The following is a 25,708-nucleotide window of genomic DNA, read 5'->3' as shown; positions in this document are numbered from 1 at the left end:
AGTTTACTAATATTTATTACGAATTGTAAATGTATTTAATTTGTATTGTTTTGTTAAATGAATTAAATTTATTTCTACTATTCGATTAACTGATTTTGTCATGAACACTTCGAACTCGATTCTAAAATTCGTTTACGATCAATGTTGACTTTTAAATTTTCGATTTTGCAGCTGTCAGTTGATAAAATGTGTTGGTAGAGGAAGGTAGTGCGAGTTTGTAAGGAATTTGAATTTGGACTGACCTTTTCTGTGACCTCTTAAATTTAGTAAATAACACTTTGTGACAGTTTGTTTAATTCAAAAGTGCAAGTGAACTTATGTTGTTTTTGTTCTCCGACCACTGCTCGTTTTAAGGTAAGTGATTACTATTTGAATTTTAGGTTTGGGTAGGTTTTGTTTTTGTCAATGTTGGTCAGTGTTTCTAAAATCAATAACACCCAATTGCAGTTTACATAATTTAAGAGGTTCATGTCAGCTGGTTTTATGTACCAAAATTTAAAAAAATAGGTCGGTGCAAAAAGATGTAATGTGATTTAAAATCTTTATTGATCCAGTTTACATGCAACTCTTACTTATGTATTGATTCTTCATTAATTATTGTGGAATATGTAAATGACATCTGATTGTATTTGTTGCTAACACTGCTTCAGTTAAAAATAAAACACATAATCAGGTTTTTGTCCGTTTTCTATTGACGTTTTTTTAATAAATAAATCTTTTCAGCTGTTGTCAAAAGTACAATTATAGGCATTCTCTCTAAACTTGTTTCCATATAAGTAATGTACAGTTTCATATTATTTTTGGGGACATTTTTCATTATCAAGACAGTGTATGAGAAAAATTATTGGTTCTCATGAAATCTATATTTTTTGTGGAGATAGGTAGTAATGATGTAATCATTGAACTAGAATTTATTTTATTTAATCAAGTGTAATTATTGCCTTACTTGTATAAATAGTTTCAAACAGAAAATGAAAACATTTATCTTTACAGAAAAGAAGAAAATTAAAAATGATGGTTACCTAGAACCATAAAAACATATTTTATATTATAATAGAGATAAGAGAAATTGTAATTTGGTTATACTAAAAATAATTGCAGAATATCAAAAGGCTCTCAAAAAATAATATAATTAATCAGTATCATTGCAAATTCATTTCGAAATAGTCTAAACTCATAACAACTAATCCTTGTTCCAAAATAAGAATATATTAGTCTGCTTATTTCTTCTTATTTACCAAATCACAAAGTACAAGGACTAGTGACACTAGTGTCAGTATTTTGGATTAAGACTATATATTTATTGCTCTTTCATTTTTATACCTTTTTTATTTGTGAACCTGTTTACCATATACTTGTTCTATTAGTATATATTTTATATACAGTTCAGAACAATGAATTTTCATAATACAAGGATGCTGAGACTGAATATAACATTATTTTTCCTGATATATTGAAGATTCAAACTGAAAAATAGCAAATGTTTTGAAATTTTGAATATGTAACGAAACCCTGATCAATACAAAAAATAATTTAATGTAGGTAAAATGGTATCCTGCTTATGCCAGGAAATTGGCACATTACTAATTTTCCACCCATGCATTCATTCTTTGATATGCTGTTTTTCTTATATCCATAAGATAGTTACATTTTTACATCTACTTGGGATATTTTGATTACTAGGCATCGCAAAGCAAACTTGTTTGTTTACTTTTGGTTAATAATGTTTTGAAATAATTGCTCTATTCCTTTTTTAATTGTTGCATGTGAAATTCTCTTTCAAACAAGTTCTCAGAAATCAAATCGCAATACATTGTGCATATGCTATGCATAATATATATTTATATGATTGTATAAGAATATTCGGAAGACTCTGTACTACTTTTCAGGGTGCCTGTAATCGATATAGAGATGATCACAATCTGGAAGGTAAAGGGTAACAAGTGCTCTTAGTAATTGTTTTCTTGTGGTTTATACATTAAAAATCACCATTTACTTACAATAATTTTATGGGTTGAAATAAGTGAGATGACAAAATGCAGTGTAGAAGACTGGCAAAAAGTAGTGTAGTGGTGTAGTGTAGAAGGCCTACCACACTATCAAAATTTACTATTGGTACTGTTACATGCAGATTGGACTCTTTATCAATGCAGTAAAGTTTTGTTTACTTACAAGTTAGAGAACCGCGGGACCTTATCCTGTTCGAGGGACACTACATGCTTGCTTGGTCATGGTCGCTAATTCTGTGATGTAAGCATGATTAAGTAGAGCTAACAACTGCTTAACTTCGGGTACAAGTTGACAAACGTTTCATTCCCGGCATACGGAGCTCTATTGGGTATCGGGATTGAGACTATCAATCAACTTTTCATGGAACATGAATGAATCGAATATATAAATGTAAACCACGATGAAGTTAAGCACGCACTGAAAAAGCAAGCCAGCATGAACAGCACAGTGACGAAAAGGTTTAAGCACATGTTAAAGTAAGCCTTGACTCAAATTGAGAAGATATACACAAGAGATAATTTTTCATGTCGCAGATCCAAAAAAATCGGGGCTAAATGACCTCTTTCTTTACAATTTACTAATTAAAAACGTTTTGTATGCCATATATGGTCTTTGAACTGATCTTGATCACTTTTTTATATCCGATCGCATTTAAACAATTCAATAATACATATTTCTGTCCCCCAATGTTCAAGATTGTAGTAGAATAATATAGTATTTCAGAAAACGTAATTATACCTCACGCACATGGAAATTTTTGAAGAATTTGATCAATAAGTCGACAATTATATCTAACTATTTTAGAGTTTGATCAATACTTCCTAAATTAGATATGTTGACGTAAATATGAATCAATATTTGCCCTTTACAATCAAGATAAAAATATAAATTTAATTCTGGATATCGATTAAAACAAATAAAAAGGTTATTTACATCACTTACAAGATTAGAAATGATAAAATTTGAATGCAGTATGTACACAATATTCTTCTCATATTCATTATTAAAAAATATAAACATTGAATTAAATAAACAATGAAATTATCCCTTTCTAAAAATTTATTAAATATTACTTCAGTTGTGTTTAAAGAAAATGGTAATAAAAAACTAGCCAGTATGCCATAGGATAGAGTAAAATAATAATATAAGTAGCTCCTACTCTTCCCAATAAAATAGTAATAAAGAAAGTAATTATTGTAATTAAATAATATTCCGATGGGCATACCTTATGTACAGTGGGACCCTGTACAAGTCTTTACAATAATATCAGTATCAGGATTAAAATTTAATAAAGCAAAAGTTGATAAGACTGATAAAAAAAATAAGTTTTAACCACACCATGACAATCAATAATTTATTGTCGGTTGATTGACATCCAATAATTAATCCGCTTTAGATATCTGCTCTCTGTTTTATCTTCATTATATATGCCACTTTATGCTCAGCCCATCCCTGTACCGCTTCCCTTCACTCTTCCTACTTCCACTTTATGAATAATTTCAGTCTATTCTTTTTTCTTTTTAATACCCAGTTATCAATGTCTTTTGATTTTGGATTATTGACTTATTCTTTCGCTTCTTTCTCTGTTAGTGTTTTCCAGCTCTTCCTGAAGTATCTTCATTTATGTTGTTTCCAAGAGTTTTTTGGTTTTAGGAACCACCTTAATTGACGAGATAAAAGCAACTATCAGTAGATTAAAAAACCTTCACTGTAGAGCACATACCAGCCAAGATGTTTAATACCTACATCGTCTCTACATTGACGTGAGAGACATTGGGAGTGCCTATGAAACCATTAGTAATACTTTCCTGATCGAAACATTAAAAGAATTCAATGTAAGAACACATCATTCTAATGAAAGAAACACTTAAAGTTCATAGTAATATCTAAATTTAAAACTGACATACATGTTATAAAACGACTACAACGGGTGTGTTGTGACATCGATATCATAGCTGGTGAACATGGGTTCACCAGTCACGTCAGATAGTAATACCCTTGAAGAAGTTAAGAAAAGAATACACACTGCAAGTAGAGCATATAGTAGATTAAACATCTGAGATCTGACAACTTTTCATTGTCAAATGTATAAAACTCTTATAAGGACAGATTTAACATACTACTAGACTAAAATACCTTTGCAGGAAAGTTCTAAGTAGGTACTTATATAGAGACCTTAACGAAAACAATTTCTGGCGCAGTCGACATAATTTTATATTTTACACAACTAATAAGGAACCGAACATCAGTACATTTATAAAAATTAAGCGATTTTGCTAATTCTTGGAATGCAAAATAACATACAGATGGTAGAGATGAATGGACAAAAATAGTCAACAAATGACCTACCTAATGTCAGTTCATATGACACGATCAAGCGGTAGATTTTATAGATTTTCCCGGAGGCACAGGCAAATTTTTATTTCACTCTAGCAACCATTCGATCACGAAATAAAATGGCACAGGTAATTGCATCATTTGGAAAGGCGACAAAACTTTTGGATGGTGAACTAACAGCATAGTCAGCACTGAAATCGGCGGTTAATTTGACAACTACTGTCACAACATGCAATGTCACCAATAATTCAGGAAATGGCAAAAAATGGGCTCACAAAAACCAATGCAACCGTTTGATACTATGGGGCAAGATTTGAAGGGATATCATAGCCTTTCGTTTCGAGAGCACTCATTTTATAAAATTGATCACAGAGTTGTCTGTTCATTTTCGGTAAACTGTCAGTTATATCACATTCAAAACCCTTGAACGCTGATGAACTTAATGCCTGTCTCAAATCATCAATTTTATGGCGACAAGTAAAGTTGATTTATAGTTAAATATTGACTTTACTAATATGCGTGTTTAACTACAAAAGGATGCACCCGCCAAACTTTTTACAAAACAATCTTTAAATATTGGGAATAGAGATTGACAATCGACAGATTTCCACCGCAGACCTTCACGTCTTTACCACACTGCCAACTAACTTTGTAAGATAACAACCAAAAACGAATGGATTCGAAAGCTTTTCCCAAATATCGCGCGGAATCATCACTGTATGAGCTATGTATTAACAACTACAAAGAACGATGTCGATATCATCAATTTCCTTCTGATTGGAATACCAGGTGAAACGACAACTTATAATTGTGTTACTTTTTATTAATATTTAATATAAAATAGATTTAAAATAAAATGGATATTTTTAACCGAGACTTCCTTATTTTCGTTATTAAGAACATAATCCACATTATTCAAAATCCATTTTGTAAAATAGATTTATTTTATTTTTATTTTTTAATTTTAGTCAACCTATTTTGGGTCCTGGCAATTAACGTCACTTGGACGTAAAATGTGCGTTTAAATGAGGTAAAAATTCAAAAAATCGACTTAGATATGTAAGGGTGCAAACTGTTGTTTACTTTCTACTGAAGATCAATAGAAAGAAAACTAAATTTATGGTGATCAGTAAAAAGAACATTCAACATATCGACCTGAATATTGAAGCCGAACGTATTGACAGAGTACACCGATTTAAATATCTGGGATATACAGTAAATGATAAGTGGGACCCAGACGTAGAGATTAAGATCCGAATTGAAATAGCAAGATCCAAATTCATCAAAATGAGAAAGCTCTTAAGCAACCGCCACCTAAGCGTTAACCTCCGATGGCGCGCCACGAAATGCTACGTACTCTCTACGCTACTTGGAGTTGAAGGATAGACGTTAACAGCAGCAACTATAAAGAAGTTAGCGGTTCTAGAAATGTGGCTGTATCGACGCATACTGAAAATACCTTGGACAGACAGAGTGACCAACACAGAGGTATTAAGACGAATGGGTAAAGAGGTGGAATTGTTAACAACTGTTAAAAGGAGGAAAGCGTCATACCTGGGCCATGTGTTCCGTAATGATAACTACAGTCTGCTACAGCTTATCGTGGAAGGCAAGATTGAAGGTAGAAGAGGTCTGGGCAGAAAGAAGAAATCCTGGCTGAAAAACTTGAGAGAATGGTTTCAAATACCAGAAGCTGCGAACATAATACATGCGGCACAAAACAGAGGAACCTATCGTTTGATGGTTGCCAACCTTCGGTAGAAGACGGCACATAAAGAAGAAGAAGAAGTAAATTGTTGTATATTGTGTAAAGGCCGCAGCTGTACTTGCTAAATACCCCCATCACAAAACATATGACATCAGTTAACTCAGTTAGCTAGTGCTAGTAGTTAGGCCTTCTGAACAACACAGATGTGGGTGTAGTTTCCAGTAGGTGCCATAGCGTTTCCGGAAAGTAAATCTTTCATGATCGGCAATGTGTCCTTTCAATTTATAATTTTAAATATATCAATATATAATCTAAACATATCACCTGTTTTGTGATGGGGTTATTTAGCAATTATTACTTTTAAGTTTACTAAAGACGGTCTGATAAGACTGAAAACGTTCGTTCTGAACAATTGTAATCGATTTGAATTTTTAATTTTAATGTTTTATTAAATTAATTATACCAATAGCATTGGAAGTTTTTATTTAACTGTAAAATTTCTTACACGTTAAAATGTTTTTCCGATGAAAATGAATAAGTGATCAATCAAAATAACACAATGTAAATTATGTTTTGTTATAACGAGTTTCCTTTAATATTCTTTCGTTTAGGATAGCAGAAACATCTCTCTCTCTCTGTCTGATGTCGTGTATTGTCCGTCTCCAAAGATCTCTGTTTCTGGTCATTTCTTTTAACTCATGCATAGGTCTTTTGAAAATTCCTGTAATTTGATCAATCCATCTTGTTGGAGATCTTCCTCGTGATCCTCTTCTTTTCCTTGGATAATAAGTCCTTCCATATTTTCTGTGTCTGCTCTCATAACATGTACAAGTCCAAAGTATTTTAATTATTGGAGTTGGACTTTGCTGGATAGCCGTTTGCTGATAGCAACAGAAAATCGCAGCAACATGAGACAGGTAAATAATAAAAACGGAATCGCTCTAACAGAAAAGCAAATTATAGATATTGTTAAATAAAATGTACATACCTATTCTCATCTTGCTTGCTAAAAATTAACTTTAGTAGAAGTAGCTAAGAACAAATGGGATGTGTAAAAGCTCCTGGAGAAGACAAAATAACAAAATAAAATTTTAACAAAAAAAATTTTCTTTTGTTATTCGAACATCATGACAAATTTAATCCTGGAAGAAGAAACTTTAAAAATAGAGATTATTTTGTTTTTTAACTAAAACCCTTCAAGTTAATAACAAAATAATAACTAATAGACTGACAAATAAATTCGACAATTATGCGATGCCAACCTTAACACTTAATTTAGAATTAAGTTATCAGGTAACATATTATCAAGGATGTTATACAGGGTGTTTCAAAAAAAGGTAACCCCGTCTCTAGGGTAGGTAAAAAACTGTAAAATAATTGGGGTTTTTTTAGTAAAAAATTTTTGTAACGCCATCCGTTTTCAAGATACAGGGCGTTGAAGAAAAAAAAATTTACGCATTTTTTACGATTTTGCCGAAACTACTGGCAACATTGTAATGAAATTTTATACGAATATGTTTTGGAAGCTGATACATCCCATGAATTTGTTTTTATATCTGATTCTCATAGAGGGCGCTAGTTACACGGATCGTACTAAGTATTAGTCAATATAACTTTTTTAAGAGTATAATTATTAATCAAAATTTCAAGTAAACTTAAACATCATTCAATTTTACACGAAAAAGGTACTCTTGGTAAAACTCGATACTGTGTACCATTTTCGGAATATTTTGATTTGAAAATTATAAAGTAATAATTGATACTAGGTAGATCATCTGGCAAGAGCTCTTGGACTTGTCTGTAATGATAAAGATGTAATTGCTGTTCTTTCAGTATCCGCCAAGTACTTGAAGAAGAAGTATTTATTTGTCTTGCTATATTCCTTACGCTAACTGTTGGATCTTGATCAAGTAAATTTAAAATATTATTTTCTTTATTAATTGTTCTTGTTGTTCTTGGTCTACCAGAACTTTTATTTTATTTGGTCTCACATTCCCAGTTTCTCGACAACGTCGTTCAACGGCTCTAAATGTTTTTTTACTTGGTAAGTTTCTTCTAGGAAACTTTTCTGCATAACGTGTCACAGCTGCACTAGAACATCCTAAACATTCGCCTAAGGTTAATAACATGTCAGTGTATTCAACATTTGAGTACATTTTGATTTGATTTTACAAATAACAAGGTTTCAAAACTCTAATTATTGTTGATTTATCGTCATAACAATCAATAAATGTCAGATTTCCATGGCACACTGGGAGAAAATAGAGGTATACCTATTAGAACTTTATCATTACTACCAGCATCAATTATTACTTCATAATTTTCAAATCAAAATATTCCGAAAACGGTACACAGTATCGAGTTTTACCAAGAGTTTTCGTGTAAAATTGAATGATGTTTAAGTTTACTTGAAATTTTGATTAATAATTATACTGTTAAAAAAGTTATATTGACTAATACTTAGTACGATCCGTGTAACTAGCGCCCTCTATGAGAATAAGATATAAAAACAAATTCATGGGATGTATCAGCTTCCAAAACATATTCGTATAAAATTTCATTACAATGTTGCCAGTAGTTTCGGCAAAATCGTAAAAAATGCGTATTTTTTTTCTTCAACGCCCTGTATCTTGAAAACGGATGGCGTTACAAAAATTTTTTACTAAAAAAACCCCAATTATTTTACAGTTTTTTACCTACCCTAGAGACGGGGTTACCTTTTTTTGAAAGACCCTTTATAACGAGTTATTTAGACATTTCTCCAAGACAACATTTACCAAACAAAGAAGTAAGAAAGATAACAGAAGTGGAAGACTTAGTCGGTAAAATTTCTCAAATGGAGTAGAACTGTGACAACGATAACAGAAACGTTGTAGAAGAAGAGTACAGAAACGGGACAGGATGACATTAAATCAATATCTGATATCGATCAATCGAAGAGAACAGAAACATTTTAGGGTAAAAGGTGAAGGAGAGACTACATGTAAGAGTTAATGAAAACAGGCTAATAAAAGAAGAAATTTTGGTTCAAATATTTTTCTTGGTATATTTCGTTTCTTCGATGTTCTACAAAATTTAACATGCTTTGATTACATTAAAAAGCAGTTTTAGATAAAAGTTGGTACTTGGTGAGGCCAGGGAGCGTTTTATTTGTCTAGTGATTACCTTATCGCCCCGGTGTTAGTCGATTTTACAGATTTTTTTTTAGTAAATAAAGCCGTACAAATATGCATAACTCTTTTGTAACCATGTTTCGCAATTATTGACGGATTATTTCAATAAATTCCCTTTTCTTTTTAAAATACATCAACAGAATAATAATATTTTCTGTAAAGTCGAAAGAAAAGTTTAAAAATAATGTAAGTGTATGCAAATGTCTCACAGAGACTGCCTATATATATATATATATATATATATATATATATATATTTGATTCGAAATCCACGTTCTACACGTGTTTCGAGTTATTCAACTCTCATCAGGAACCCTTTTGGTTCAAACTGAAATGAAATGCACTCTTTTTGGCCGTTACAGTAATATCAAAGAATATAGACGCTTAAGCGTCTATATTGTTTGGTAATATAATAAAAAAAATGATAAAGATTACAATATAAATAGATAAATAAATCAGCACAATTCCACTAGGCAATATAGAAATCATAAACGAATATAACCTAAAAATAAAAAACGGCGCCATGGAACTTGCTTAAAATATTTCCTCTTCTTGGAAGTTAGGATACGTGCATCTTTACTATTCATTGTAAGAGTTTTAGTTTGTATCCCATACAGTACCACAGCGATGGTTAGCTTTATTTCTTCGTCGAAGTAAGTTTTTTCGAATACCTGGACAAAAAAGATACGATGTTTACGTTCAGCAACATACTCAGCAGCTCTTTTAATGGCAGTATGACCTTCCTCTAAGGCGGCTGTGTCTTATTCTATTATAGTCTGGTTAAAGTATTGAACTGGTCTTATAAAGAATGTGCGAGCTGTGTTACCTCGAACTTGTTTACTTTCTTTTTAATTTTACTTTACTTCAGTATTTTACCATTACTTTTTCCAGTACAATGTTGAAAAGTGTAACAGAAAGGATTTCACTTCAATCTTCATTCGAAATAGTTCCCACATCCTTACCAACCATACAACCAGTTGTACTTACCATTTAAGACGAGGAAACTGCTCTGCCTGTGCTAGCTATTATAAATAAAACTGCAATTCTGAAAGAAAGTTTATAAAAGGGGATTATTAAGAGATCGCAAAATTAACGAAATATCATGAGATCTCAAGGTAACATCATTAAGGAACTTAAAGTTTTAGTATTCAAAAAAATTACTTTAGAATATGTAGTCTTCAAATTTATTTATTCAAGATAAATTTCATCGTGAACTATACCTTATATAGTATTATAGTTTCCGTAAATAGATTCAAGATACGGAACAGACATAATGAACTGCAGAAGTTGTAGATGCTCAGACATAGACAGATCATTGCATAGTGATCTCAAAATTGAGGGCTAGAACTTCAAACGCCAGCAAAGAAAATAAACTGGGTAGAAAGAAATTATAAACTCTGAATCAACAGGCTAAGCAATCAAAATTTAACGAAGAAGGCAGGAAGATATAGACTCCTACTTGACCAGAATAAAGGAAGGTATTGAAACGGCAACAAAAGATAAAATAAGAACAGAAAGTTGTGTCCGTAAAAATCATTGGTTTAACGATGTATGGAAGAATGTAACAGATAAAAATGAACCTACCTATGAAGTAAGCTGAACAGACGAGAGAGAAGAGGAACCACCAACGATTCTTGAAGCTAAAGATGCAGTTAAAAAACTATAAAATAAAGAAAGTGGCCACGATACCACAATGTCACAACAGTAGCTGATAATCAAAATATGTCAACCTTGTCAACAGTATTGAGGGTTATGCACACCGTTTTTCAACTAAATTATTTAATAATCTTATTAGCAATCGAAACGTCAAATTGTTTAGGTAAAATCTAATTGTCATTACAATAAATTGTGTCTTATTCTCATATAAATATAGTATTTAACTTAGATATGCCACAAGAAAACAGCTTCAGAACCTTATTGGAATACTTTGCAAAGTACACAGAAAACGAGATATTTTTGTATACTCTAACCACAGAAGTATTACGCTCCTAAATGCAGCATATAAAATATTTTCCACTATATATACAGTTTTTTATAGCCCATGAAAAGACCTTTAAAATGAGCACTAAAAAAGTCATTTGCATGTAAACCGACTAAGTTACACCTCGTGAAAGATGGACTCTTTGAATATTTTAAGGAAAAAAGGGCACTAGAACTAACCTAACATCCACCAGAATAAAAATTAATTGTTTTCCTTCTACACTTAATTTTATTTTAGTGTTCTTCATTAAATCCAGGAGTTGGACTGGTTTGAAATGCACTATTTTTGAAAAAAGTTATATTAAATTGTATAGTTTATTTTGAAAATTTCTAAAAAATTGTTCTTTTTCTCAAAATAACTTAAAAACTATAATATATACGTAAAAAATGATACAGTACAAAAATGTAATTCTTTTTTCAATAAATGTTCTCGTTTTTTATAAACTTCTCTACCGTAAAAAAAAATGGAAATTCACCGATTAAAATGAATGTGTAGGTGTGAACACCCCCTGTTTCGACTGCTTCAAACATTAATTTTTCAAATTTAATGGTATTTTCCTTTCTAATGAACCTAGCCTTGTAGCCCTTGAAATTACCTTTTAAATTGCCGTGTATACCTATCAAAGAATTAACTGACTTATTGAAGAAAAACCAATGATATTTTTGGGAGATAATTTTAGAGCGTGGAAAATATACTTATTTTGAAGCTCTCATATATCTGAAGTACGCACAATAGTTTTGTCGGCACCAACAACGACATATTTATCTCTAAAAATTATACCAGCCGTTCACCGTGCTTCGGAGAGCACTTTAATTGATATTGATTTTAATTCATAAGTTTAGAAATTTTACATCGTAAAAATTATTTTTTAACGTTATTTATGTCATAAGCGGTGGTTTCTAAGGGTTGAAAATTTGTATTAATGTAGAAATTATCATTGAATATGTTTATTTTACTTAATTCAATCAAATTTTAATACATAAAATGCTTAAATACTTGTTTTCCCATTTTTTCCACTTAGTGGTAGTTTTAACCTCCTAAAAGCAAAATGCACACTTCGCCCATATATAACTTTTGCAAGGCAGAGTAGGACAAGCTTAAATCCAGATTATTAGCTAAATCCATGCAGTCAGACGAATTTTGAGCTATTTTCTATTTTCTAAGGTCCTATTTTCCGCTTGAGTTACTGGCCTATTTATAGAATATAAGGCAGCCTACAACTCGGTAGGTAGAAGAGGAATGTTCACAGCAATGAAAGACGTGGTACGTTTACTAAAACTAACCCTTGAAAAATTTGTATGCAGAATACTAATCCAGGGGGATCTGTATGAACCTTTTAAAACAAATAACGGGCTGCGCCAGGAAGACACTTTCTCCTTTATACTGTTCAATCTGGCTATGGAAAAGTAATCATCTACATCATTGGCTCTACAACCCTGTGTGGGTCTTGGCCTGTTCAAGAATTAGTCTCCATTCCCCCCTATCTTTCCAATTTCTGACCCCTAGATTCCTCAAGTCATCTTCGAATTGAGTTTTAAATCTAGATCTTGGCCTGCCTCTCTTCCTGGTTCCTACTGGCTCTTGATATAATATCTGTCTTTGGGGGTCTCCAGTATCCATTCTTTCAAGGTGTCCTAGCCACCTTAGTCTATTAATTTTAATAGACCGGACGATGTTGCATTTTTCATAGCATTGATACAACTCAAAATTGTAGCGCCTGCTCCATATCCCGCTTTCTTGTACTCCTCCGTATATGTGCCTAAGTATTCTTCTTTCAAAGCGGCCTAACAGTTCTTTGTCGCTTTTTATCATAGCCCATGTCTCTGACGCGTATGTCAGGATAGGTTTAATAAGAGTTTCATATATTTGCTGCTAATTATGTGTGATGTTAAGAGCTGCTTTAGTCCAAAGTAAGCTGTGTTCGCCAGGTATATTTTTCTCTTAATTTCTACGCTTACTAGGTTACTGTTATTAAGTTGTGTTCCAAGATATATAAACTCCGAGACCCCTTCGAATGTGTGTGCTTCTGTCACCAGATCTTTTGGTGCCGCTATTTGTGTGCTGTTCGTGACCTTCATGTATTTTGTTTTGGATACGTTGACATTTTCTTCGCGGCTTTTTCTAATGTTTCAAAAGCCTGTATCAGGTCTCTTTTTGTCCGTGATACTATGTCAATGTCATCTGCGTAGGCCAATATCTGTACACTTCTATTAATGATCGTACCTCTGGTTGTTATGTCCGATTTCTCTATGGCTCTTTCTAGCGCGATGTTAAACAATGGGCACGATAGACTGTCTCCCTGGCGTAATCCAGTATGTGTTTGAAAAGACCTTGACACTCTGTTTTGTACCTTGACTTTGCACTCAACTTTCGAAAGAGTTGCCTTTACCAATGTTATTAGATGCGACGGAATATCTAGCTCTGCCATGGCATTGTAAAGTGCGCTTCTGTCTACACTGTCATAAGCGCTTTTAAAATCTATGAAGAGGTGGTGGGTATCGATTCCATAGTCATATGTCTTTTCTAAGGTTTGTCTGAGAAGGAAAATCTGATCAATTGTTGACCTTTCTTTTCGGAATCCACATTGGTATTTGCCTATTTTTTCCTCAGTATATACTAGTAATAAAATGTATAAAAGTATGGAAAGTAATACGTATACGTAATATGTCACAAATCACAACCACCGGTGCAATATATAAAAGATCAGTGCAAGTCTTCGATAATAAACAATAACAAAACGAAATACATGAAAATAAGCACAAATCCTACGGCCACTTGTTATAGAAAAGGACGTCATCGAACCAGTTAACGAATTCGTCAACGTAATGAAAGCGCTCGTCAACACTGAAAATATCCCTCCCGAGGGTTGAACCGCAGAGTTTGCACGACCAGCAGGTGCTATTTTGGGCTCAATCTCCTTTTTTAATTCCTCAATTATATCGAGAAATACGAAGGTAAAACTCTACAAAACATTGATACGCACAGTCTCAACATGGTTCACACACCTAGATTCTAATAAAAAGTAATGAAAACATGTTAGGATGTTTCGAAAGAAAAGTACTAAGGTGGATATATGGAGCCGGATTGACAATGGAGTGTGGAAAAGACGATACAACTTCGAATATATATCGTATACATCAAGATAGGACGTCTGAGGTGAATAGGGCATGTAATGGGGATGAAACAAACTCCCCAGCTAGAAAACGCTCCTTGAGAGTTTGGCGATTCAGATTGAGAGCGATTGGTCAGAGAAGAAGAGGAAGACTCAAAACAAGGTTCCTTGATAATATCGATGAAAATATGAGAAATATGGGAATACGTACTTGGCGGAGGAAGGCGATGGAAAGGAACGACTGGAGAGAAATGGTTTATACTATGACTTAAGAAGGCTAGTATTCATATAGGGTAGCAAAGCCAGAATGATAATGATGATAACTTTTCCGTAGCTAATAAGTGCATTCTACCAATTATGATTTATAATTGGAAAACTCATTTTTATCCAAGAAGTAAATATCAAACAAAGAATAGAAAAAAACAGTAAACTTGGAAGAATAATTTAAAATGGGGATCTGTGAAGACAAAACAAAATTATTATAATTATATAATGACATAATTATCAACGTAAAACAGAGGTACACAAATAATTAATTTGAAAAAATGGTTAAAATCGACAAATATCACTCTCAGAAAGTATTAGAGAAAGCCTATGAGCAGTAGTAGACAACATACTGTATATTGATACACTGATATTGAACAGAATACAAGATCTATATGATTTTCAGCGTTTGTACATGTAAAAAACTACTTAGTTCGACTTTCAGCATCTTGAAATCTTTTGTACTTGTAAATAAATGAAGATAATTATAAAAATATTTTCTTGAGCTATGTATATTTTTGTTCTTTTTCTAAACTGTACCGTTAATTATCCTGTTATTATAAAAGAGTGGTTTCGAATTTTCTAAAATTCCACAATGTTCATTTTTTCGGACAGCCTTTCTCTCCCGTTTTTTTCTTCTCAAAGGATTTTTCTTAATTGCGGCTTTCTCGTTCGTTCTCGTTGTGGTTGCTTGTCAACTTAATTAAGACTCCTAAAATTGATTTCTCTAGAAAATCTAAATTACTTGCAGTTTATCTTGGGAGCGTCTGTTGCTCGTCGTTTTGCATTATTTTTTCGCTAAACTAAAGTATGAAAATATCTATTGCAGTGTCGGTTCGTTAGAAGCATAAAAATATAAGTTGTAAAATCACTATAGTCCGGAGGCGTACGAAAATATTTGGTTCGAAAGTAATTATTTTAAGTAAATGTTTCTAGAATAATAATTATTCAAAACCAAAAAACATACAAATTTTTAGTATTATTATAAATTTCATTGAACTGGTTACATATCTATCTCAGTAAGTTTGTGTTTTTTATATTCTTGGCTACATTAACTATTTTCGGTACTTACGACTTGGCTTACGGTAACTATTTATTTTACGTCACACATCTATCTTATCGAAAGTCGCATTTTTTTTCGTTTTATATTCTCATTCCATAATAGTCTAGAATATCGTCGATTCTGTGTTCATTATCTTCTTCATGCCTCAGGTGGGACACTACATGTCTCTGACACTTTTTTTCTTAAGGGTTGCCCTTTAGCTGCAGGACTAAGTCTTGGACCCATTCTCCTTGTCTTGTCAGTTTCCTCCTAATGAGGTTTAGATAGATCTATCCCCATTGAGGGTTGCCAACGGTCCTCCATTTTAGACGCCCGGACTGCTTTACGAAACCCTGCTAGCATCTCAAGCTTATTCTCCGTCCCTACTTATTTGAGGATTGTTTGGTGAGAGTAGATCCATTGCTGATTCGCGTTCGGTCAGCAAAAACTGGACAGTCGTCCACAAAGTGCTGTCTCTTCCCTCGTCTCACACCTGGGATATATTGCTGATTGGCTGAAGGCTACATTGTCGAAGGCCATGAAAAATCCTAGACCAAACTGACCATCAACAATTTTTTTTCTAACCTCCAAACTAATTGATGTAGAATCATCTCCACAGAGCGACCCGGTACAAAACAGTACTGATTATCATTCAGAGTGCCCAGAATTTCAAGCTTCTCCTGAATGAACCAATATATTAATATTTTCATAAGTTTTAACTAAAACGAGGATAGTGTAATAATCCGAAAGGATCGTACTTTTTGATAAGAGTTATTTCTTGGTTTGGCTATGAAAACTCTCTTAAACTCCCTCCAGGACAGAGGCACATGTTCGGAAAACAGGCCTTAAATAGCCAATAATTATACCTTCTACAGCACTCCATCCCTTTTTTAAAGTACTATGGGATAGATACCATTTCTCCCAGTTCTAATCTACTCAAGGCTGTTCGACATATGTCCGCCTTAAAGATCCTGCCAGCCAACTCCCTGCTCATGGGGACGTGAGACTCCATGTCATTCGACTAACTGACATTTTCCATAATCAGGATATAATGGTCAGCATTATCTATAGGGTTTTCTCCGACGGGTTAGTAAACTCGCCATTAATTTTCCACGCTGGCTAAGTTAGCATTAGGATCATATTTAACCATCTTCAGGAGCTGATGCAGCTTCTTCAACGCCGCTACAAAATTCCATCCAGGATCGCTCCTTTATATATATATTCTCTCTGGGCAGCCCTGAAAAAGCTTCCAGTCCTCCTGGCTACCCCCTCCCCGGCTTAGCCTTATTCCATACCTTCCTGGTGCGAATCCTGCGAAACCTTTTCTGGTACGAATAGTTAGGGTTCAGTCCACTAGGGATTACCTGGTTTTTTACCAACCTTCCTTAGAAGACATGCTTGTTAGGAAGGCTGATTTCATGCACTGCAGAACTTCTTCCGCACAGCGTCAATCTCCTCAGGCGAAGAGATCTCGTGCCGCAGACCCTGGTTACTCTGCACCATATCCTCAAGCTCTGACATTTGTTTATGACACGTTTGTAGCAAACTCTGTCCTTTTATTAAACTACACCAAGCAGAGCCGTGCTCTAGATGAAAGCCAATAATTTTTTTACGGGGAGTTTAAGTCTTTCTCCTTAAGTACTATGCGTATCAGATCTCTTTTTAGTGCCTGTTATACCAATAATTAACACTCACTCCTTTCGGTCTGCGTAGATTTTTTTTTTGCCCAACTGCATAAACCTCTCACGACGGAGTTGGTAATAGTCCTTTATTTTATTTTCCAAAATGGGCTAATGTTACTTTGTAATCCTCATTTTTCCCATTCCATCTTTTATGGGCCCTATTTCATTCTTGGAGACCATTTTGTCAGGGTAGTTCTTGGGATCACTGCTATCTGCAACCTCATTAAAGCAACTTCCAATATCACAATCTTTTGGGAAGAAAATTGCTGCTCTACTCTTTTTTATGATTTTCTCGTATGGATTTCTTCTGGTTCATACAGGTCTTGGAGCAATTAGAAAGAAATAATAGCTTTTAATCATAACACCTGGCTTGATCCAAATATGGTCGACTTAACTGTTTTCATTTTATTTCCTTTTGACATTATATCTGTTAGTATTCACTTTATGATTCGTTATAATTACAATTTATCCTTGGCGACTTTAACATCTTCTACAAACTTCTTATGCGAAGACTATATAATCTGGATTCCGTATGATAGGGATGATACAAGGGCCCCATTTTAGGAGGCGTAAGTGTCTAAAGGGCTCACAAATGGACCGTGCCCCGATCTACCATAACCATATAATCTGGAAATCCGCGGAAGATAACCGGTTAAAAAAAAATTCATGTACATCTACAGAAAGAATGCAATATATAAGACAAAACAGGAGTGGAAGGCATGAATTTCTTTATCTCATGTATAAAAGAAAAACTTTCAAAGATAAATGCAAACAACGACACATAGCAATATAACATCAAAAACTTCCAAGTTAAATCAGAGTGTTGAAAAGAAAGTTTTTGTAAAACAAAGTATGCAGAAAGCTTATGGAGCTGCAACAAAAACATTAATGAGAGTTTCAATATAAAAAAAAACGGTTGAAGAAGTAGCAGGATTACAAATACGTAATCGAACCAATACTGAATATAAATAACAACAGAACAACAGAAGAAAAACATGGACAAATTGTGTCGAGAAACTCTTTGAAGACCATAACAAAAAGTTTACCGTGAACTCACGGAGAGGAATGAAGTTCCTGAAATAACAAAGGAATAATTTTTATACGTACTGAAGAGATTGAAAGATGGAAAAGTGCCAGGCCCAGATAAACTACCAGCGGAAATTCTTAAACTTATTAAAGACGAGCAAAGAAAATACATATATATATATATATATATATATATATATATATATATATATATATATATATATATATATATATATATTTAGGGATTCTACAGTATTCACTGCCTTCCCTCGCTCAACCGTTTCCATCTCTCTCTGTTGTTCCATTCTCCATCGTTTAGTCCTCTCTTACTCATGGCGTCGTCTACTTCGTTCCTCCAGGATTTTCGGGGTCGTCCTCTTTTCCTCCTTCCTATGGGGCTCCATTCGGTTATTCTTTTTATCCATCTGCTGTCGCTAGCTCTTCTTACATGTCCATACCACTTTAGTCTTTTTTGTTCTATATATGTTAGTATGTCTGTTTCTATTGATGTTCTTTGCTTTATTTCGTCATTACTTCTCCTATCCATTCTTGTTACAGAAAATACAGCTTACCGCAATATAAGTCTGATGGGACATATGCTGATAGCATTCTTAAACAGGATCCATGCTAGAATATAGAGAAAGCTAGAAGAGGATATAAGCGGAACTCAATTTAAATTTAGGAATGGTCTTGGCACATTGAAGAGTTATTCGCACTAAATGTTACGGCACAGAGATGCCTACATAAAAGTTATTAACAATATTTCAAACCTCTACTATGGTCAAAGGGCAGTAGTACAGATAAGAAGAAAGACGACTTAGAACAGTAGTCTCGAAAGTACGCATATCTTTGATGATTGCTAACCTTCGGAACAAACAAAGCAATATAAAAGAAGAATTTACATTTTACCAATCTAGATCTACATATTCTTCTTCATATAATTGTTTAGTGATAAATGATTTTTTACCAAGTTTTTACCTGTCCAGTTTTTAAACGTTCATGAGAAGTTTGGTAGCTATATTTGTTAGGAATCTGCTTCGGTAATTCCTGGGTTGCACAGCAGTGTAATGGTGCTATGAACTTGAAAACCGCAGAAAACCATTTCTGTTTCGTATTGTTTGTGCAAAAATATGTAATTAACCATTAATTTTTATTTTTTCTTCTCTTAAACGTCTAAATAGAGTTAACCTATTAATATTTAATTTTGGTATTATTCCAACTCTGCCCTGGACAGCAAGTTCCCTTGCAAATAAAATTTTAATTTTACAGCTTATCGGTTTGTTAGTCGAGTGCGATAACAATGTTATAGGCAATTCATAATTAACTTAATTGCGTCTGGAATGTGTTTATGTTTGCAATATTTTATTGCCAATATTATCCTCACATTGTAATCTTACAGCCGTAGGTTTGTCGTTAATAAACTTTTAAGCCCAGCTTAGTGCGACATTAAGATAAAAAATTATCGTAGAAAATTATCGTATAAATGATCTTTCACTTATACGATGCGCACACTAAAAGTTTTGCACAGAGCCGTATAGCGGAAGAACATTGACATATTGGAAATCTACCGCGTGAATTAGCAGCCACAATTTTCAAAACAATCGATTCCATGTAAAAATGGCAATCTCTCGTAAAAATTGGCGTAGTTGGCCTAACTAAATAACAATGCGTCGATCGATTTCATCTTGGTTTTAATGATAAAGCATCATAGTCATCAACTGTTCACAGTTGGTTTGTAGAAGTTAGGCGTCTCTTCAACCTCAGTAAAAAATTCCGTGAAGACCTTCCGACCGCAGCTGTTATCTAGGAGAACATTGATCCTATGCGCTGCATGATTGAAGCAGATCGGCATGTTATCTATCATGAGATTCGTGTATAATTGGGTATAGGCATAGGGTGATAATTTCTGCCGAGGCAATGGTGTCACAATTTTAAAACTTCCGCCTTACACTCACAACCTTCAGACCGTTGCTTGTTTGACCCGTTTAAGAAATACTACAGTGAAGCAGTCAACTCTTGTTGTTGGCTCATTCCAATGAAACTCTATCAATCTACGCAGTTCCTGAGCTATCTTTTCTTTTTTTCCTCTTCTTTTTATGCAGACATGTCTCTGTCGGTGTTTCAATGTGCCTTCAGTAAGTTGTCGTTCCATCGTTTTCGTAGTCTTCCTACTGATCGTCTTCCTATTGGGAAACCGTATCTTGCCGTCTTTACTACTCTATTTGTTGTCATTCGGGTTATATGATCGTTCCATTCTACTCTTTATATTTCTTACCCAGTTCTGGATGTTCTCCACCTTACATGTACCATCAATTGTCTTACCATCAATTTTTCTAAGTGTTTTCATCTCTACTGTTTCCAACATTCTTTTTGTCCTCTTCGTGTCATGTCGTGCTTCTGCCGTGTATGTCATCATTGGTCTGATGACTGTAAATTCTGCCTTTCATTTTTTTCCCGATATTTTTATTTCTTTATATTGTTTCATTCAGGCAACCTGCGCCTCTGTTTGCTCTATTCACTTGATCTTCCACTTCAGTTTCGAGCTTTTCGTAGCTAGATAATGTGAAAAGAAAAGTATACTCTTTTTAAAGAAAATTCATTCGATGAAACCTTGAAAGAAGTCATCATGAAGAATTCTTATTCTGAATAGGAAAAGGATAAAGAAAGTTGCTTAAAAGTGGCAACGATGCTGTTGAAGGCGACTTCATAATTGTAAAAGTTCCGACAAAAAATTGCAAATTTGCCATGCATTTTGTGGCAACAGTAGAGTAAGTTGAGAAAAGGACTTGAAGTAAAGTTTTACAGACGACTGCTCAACCTACGGACGAAGAAACTTTATTCGTGAATTTTTCGTAAGTGATTTTCATCCTGCCGAAAGCGGTAGAAGATAAGCGTCCCAGATTTAAAGAAATGCTATATTTGAACACTGAACTATCGGGATTATGCCTGCAGTGACTTATTTTGATATATCTATTTTTCTACTTTTATATTTAGAAAACACACGTATTAGAAAGATTTCTGTTACTTACTCATTATTTGTGTGCTCATAGTAGCTTGTTCATTCCAGGCTTTAAAAAAAAATGTGACTCTTAGAAAGTTTATATTATGAATAAATAAACCTAAAGGACTATTTAGATACAGAAACAAAAACTAAAACTCACAAGTGTCAAAAATTGCATTTCCCTAAACTCCCTTACAAATATGCATTTTTTAATTAATATTAAAAAAAATGTTTTTGTCTAACAATAATGAACAGAATGCAATTGAGAAATATTAGAAGAAAGTGAAGTGAAATGTGAAAGTGGACTTAATAAATCTGTCTAAAGTCCTAAAGTCTAAAGTCTAAAGTCCTAAAGGCCTAAAAGAAAATGAGTAGGAAGATATAAAATACTAGAAATCCCGATTGAACGATAAAGTGACCAATGTCTGTAAAACTCTGCAATCACTATCTTTCTTTTTTCATTTCTGGCATAAGTTTAGTCAAAAATAAAAACGATGTATATCTGGCATATAAGCCTGCATGTGAATTTCTCAGAACCGCGATTATTTTGCTTTGCAAAAATAAACGAAAGTTTTTTTTATAACGTGCCTAAGTATAAGTTTTGAGTTATTGTGGGATTTACTACGGTCTAAATTCCTTGCATATATGTAGTTATAAAGACATTAAAGTTATGCATTTAGTTCATAAATTAGCAAATATATTTAGGATAGAAAGTTATTCTTCTGCTCTCCTATAATGTGCTAGTTTTAGCGTATGCAATTTGCATTTTTACTACATGTTTACTCCGAGTCACAAAAGCAATCTCGGGAAAAGTAAAAATAGACAACGAAAAGTGCATGCATGCGAGGAGAAATCGAATCGGTTTAGCAGATATTATGATTTCACCGATATGTGTATTTCTTGATGTAATGATTGATCTGAATCATACATTGCGCTTGTTATTGATTTGTAGATTACGGTCGAGAGAGCAGAAAAATGATAAAGGTATGCTCGAGATGTAGTGTGTGCTTGATTTCACGACCGAGGACGAAATCTGATAAAGAAAACAAGCGTTTTATATATAGTCGATAAACCTCAAAGGTCAATATTAAAGACATAATCATATTTAATAAAAACGTTATTCAACATTCTTTCATTATTTCAATGCTGATTACGTTTCATGAGTTCATCTCAAGACAAACCAATTTTACTACGGACTTTATTATCTAAACTAAAATACTTGTGTTAAAAAACTGATACCTATAAAAACCAAATGCACTTCATTTCTGTCGATCGTTTTAGTTTTAAAGAAAAGTGCGCTACTCTAGGACAAGTTCATAAATTAATGAATCTTTTAATTTTACTTATGGTAGAGATAGAAAAATATTGAATTGTAAAAGTCTCTTTAGTTATATTTCATATTTTGAAGAATGAGAATGGAGAACAAGGGAAGACAAGATAAGCGTCGGCGTCGGTCGACCACCTACATGATGGGCTGACGATTTGAGAAGAAAAAATAAAAAAATGGATGGGAGTGGCGCAAGATAGATGGGGTTGGAAACACCAAGAGGAGGCATATGTTCAGCAATGGACTTTTGAGGCTGGATGATGATGATTATGTACTGCGGGTAATACGAATTACATTTGAAGAATGCGCCACTTGCAAGTAATAAGCTGCATACATTGCTGCTTTTAATAAACCAAATTGAAATCTCGACCGACTTAAATTGTCCCTGGTGTTCAGAATGACATAGTTTTCCCCTTCCCCCGTGGCCGCTACTCCAAACCCACGTGGGGAGAGACAAGGTTTGAGTAAACAATTATTTGTTCTTCTTCTTCTTCTTTTTATGCAGACATGACTCGTCTATTTTTCAATATACCTCCAGTAAGTTGTCCTTCCATCGTTTTCGTGGTCTTCCTACTGATCGTCTTCCTATTGGGGAACCGTCTCTTGCCGTCTTTACTACTCCATTTGTTGTCATTCGGCTTATATGGTCATTCGATTCTACTCTTTTATTTCTTACCCAGTCCTTGATGCTTTTCATCTTGCACCTACGTCGTATATCTGTACTTCTAGCTCTGTACCATAGTGTTTTACCATCAATTTTTCATCTCCGCTGTTTCTAACATTTTTTTTTGTCCTCTCTGTGTCAGGTCGTGTTTCTGCCACGTGTGTCATTATTAGTCTGATGACTGTTTTGTAAATTCTGCCTTTCATTTCTTTCCCGATATTTTTATTTCTCCATATTGTGTCATTCAGGCAGGCTGCGGCTCTGTTTGCTCTATTCACTTGATCTTCCACTTCAGTTTCGAGCTTTCCATAGCTAGATAATGTGATGCGCCTAGATATTTACACTCCATCAGTTGTTCTATTATCTGACCTTCCAGCTCCAATTTCATCTTAATAAATTTGCTGTTATAACCATACATTTTGTCTTTTTTGGGGAAATTAACATGTTGTTAAATTTTCTGACGGTTATATTAAATTGGTGCAGCTTACGTTGTAAATCATCTTCACTTTGAGAGAGTAGTATTGCGTCGTCTCAGGGAATCTCCTTGTCTTATCCCATTGCCAGATTCAATAGGGTCACTTAGTTCTACTTTTACTTTTATTGTGTTGTTTTGATGTATTGTGATATTTTCGATCGTTTTGATTATTCCTAAAGATATCACTAATGCGTACAATAAGTGGATAACGTCCTTTAATTTGACCCCGTCAAATGTCTTCTTAAGGTCCACGAAACATAGATATGCCGGTCTGTTGTATTCTAATGATTTCTCTTGCACTTGCCTCATTATAAATATAGCGTCGGTGCATGATCTAATTGCCAACAATCGATCTACAATTGCCATTTGGATCGCCAACCTTCGAAAGGAGACGGCGCAATGAGAAGAAGAAGCATGATCTTCCTGACCTAAGACCTTGTTGTTCTTCTGCTAGTGTTATTTCATTATTTCATTCAGTTTATTTGTTATCAGTTGAGTTGTTAATATTAGTGTCGTGTTTAATAAATTAATTTCTCTGTAATTTTCCGTGTCCGATTTGTCTCCCTTTTTGAAAAGAGGTATTAGGAAGCTTAATCTCCATTATTGAGGAATTCTGTTTTGTTCTATTATTTTTTGGATTAGTTTTAGTAGTTGTGTGGTCAGATCTGGTCCTAGGTTCAATTATTTGTTGTAAATTTATATTGTTTGCTGTTCCATAACAAGTATCGTTTACTTGTATAATTGTTAGATACATTTGTTGTGAATTCATATAGTTGTGCTAAACTATTTAATATTGATTTCTGTATTATCGATTTCATTATTATCGATTTCCTTATATTGATAATTTCATTGATTCACTTCTGTATTATTGATTTGCTTGTATTCATAAGTTTATTGATTCATTATTAATGGACGACTCATTTAATTATATTTATATTACTATTATTGCATATATTTTAAGTGCTGATTTCACGGAATTGTATTAATTTTACCATTAATTGAATGTGTAGATTTATTGCTTATAGTACCTTCCGATTGTCTGTTGTGTTCCTCGTTATCAAGACTAATTCATTTTAGAACTAATTAATTATGTCATTATATGTTTGATATATGATTTTTGCTTTTTATCAATTTAACGTAATGTTACTTTATGCATTCAGTTGCTGGATTCTCGAATTCCGTGAGTAGTATAGTTTGTTTCACGAAAAATGGTTGAGTGCTTAATGGTTACCTGAATTGATCCTATTGTGTATACAAGAGTCTCTCAATAAGCTACCGAAGTACACAGGGTCACACTTCAGAAAGTTTGTTATTTAATATATTTCATTGGTAGCTGTGTAATACACGATTATAAAAATTTATTAAATTATTTCATATGGTATTTTCAGGTTGTTCAAGTGAATATACTTGATAATTGAACAATTTTTAACATGAAGAAAGTAGTTTTTTTGTTCTACGTGAATAATTGTAGTATATGGATCTAAATTCAGAAAGGTACTTTTCTTCACACTTTTAACAGGCTTAGGACTGTCAGCAAAAAACTGGCGTGTTTAAAAGTTTTTGCTCTTCCTAATCGGATATCGTTAAAAATGTACAGTAATAATAGTTCTATTCACAGTATATACATACAAACGAATACATAATGTACAAAAAATAGATGAATTGAAAAAAAAATATAGAAAAATATATATACAAGTTAATATTTACAAAAAAAATACCCAAAATAACCAAAACATATTTATGAATTCCTAAATACCTAATTCTGTTTCGCTGTCGCTATCCTCTTCAAGATTAATAACAATTGGTTTAATTATGTGATTCAAAGTAACATATGAATTTTCTACGTTCATTACATGGCGTACTGAATTTTTCCAACTTTCTGGGGAGATATCATCAACACATTTCCT

The 25,708-nt window shown here is 33.4% G+C and overlaps 1 protein-coding gene across 4 annotated transcripts in view; it reads left to right on the top strand.

Moving 5' to 3' along the window:
* Positions 1-182: 182 nt before the first annotated feature.
* Positions 183-25,708, top strand: part of Arl4 (ADP ribosylation factor-like 4) — a 255,791-nt gene continuing 230,265 nt past the window's right edge. For all 4 annotated transcript variants that reach the window (XM_072526328.1, XM_072526325.1, XM_072526327.1 and 1 more), the window contains exon 1: positions 183-354. The gene's annotated coding sequence lies outside the window, so the exon portion shown is untranslated. The remainder of the gene's footprint in view (positions 355-25,708) is intronic.

Source organism: Diabrotica undecimpunctata, chromosome 3 (genome assembly GCF_040954645.1).
Source record: "Diabrotica undecimpunctata isolate CICGRU chromosome 3, icDiaUnde3, whole genome shotgun sequence".
NCBI classification, from domain to species: Eukaryota; Metazoa; Arthropoda; class Insecta; order Coleoptera; family Chrysomelidae; genus Diabrotica; species Diabrotica undecimpunctata.
This window is presented reverse-complemented; position numbering and strand designations above follow the sequence as displayed.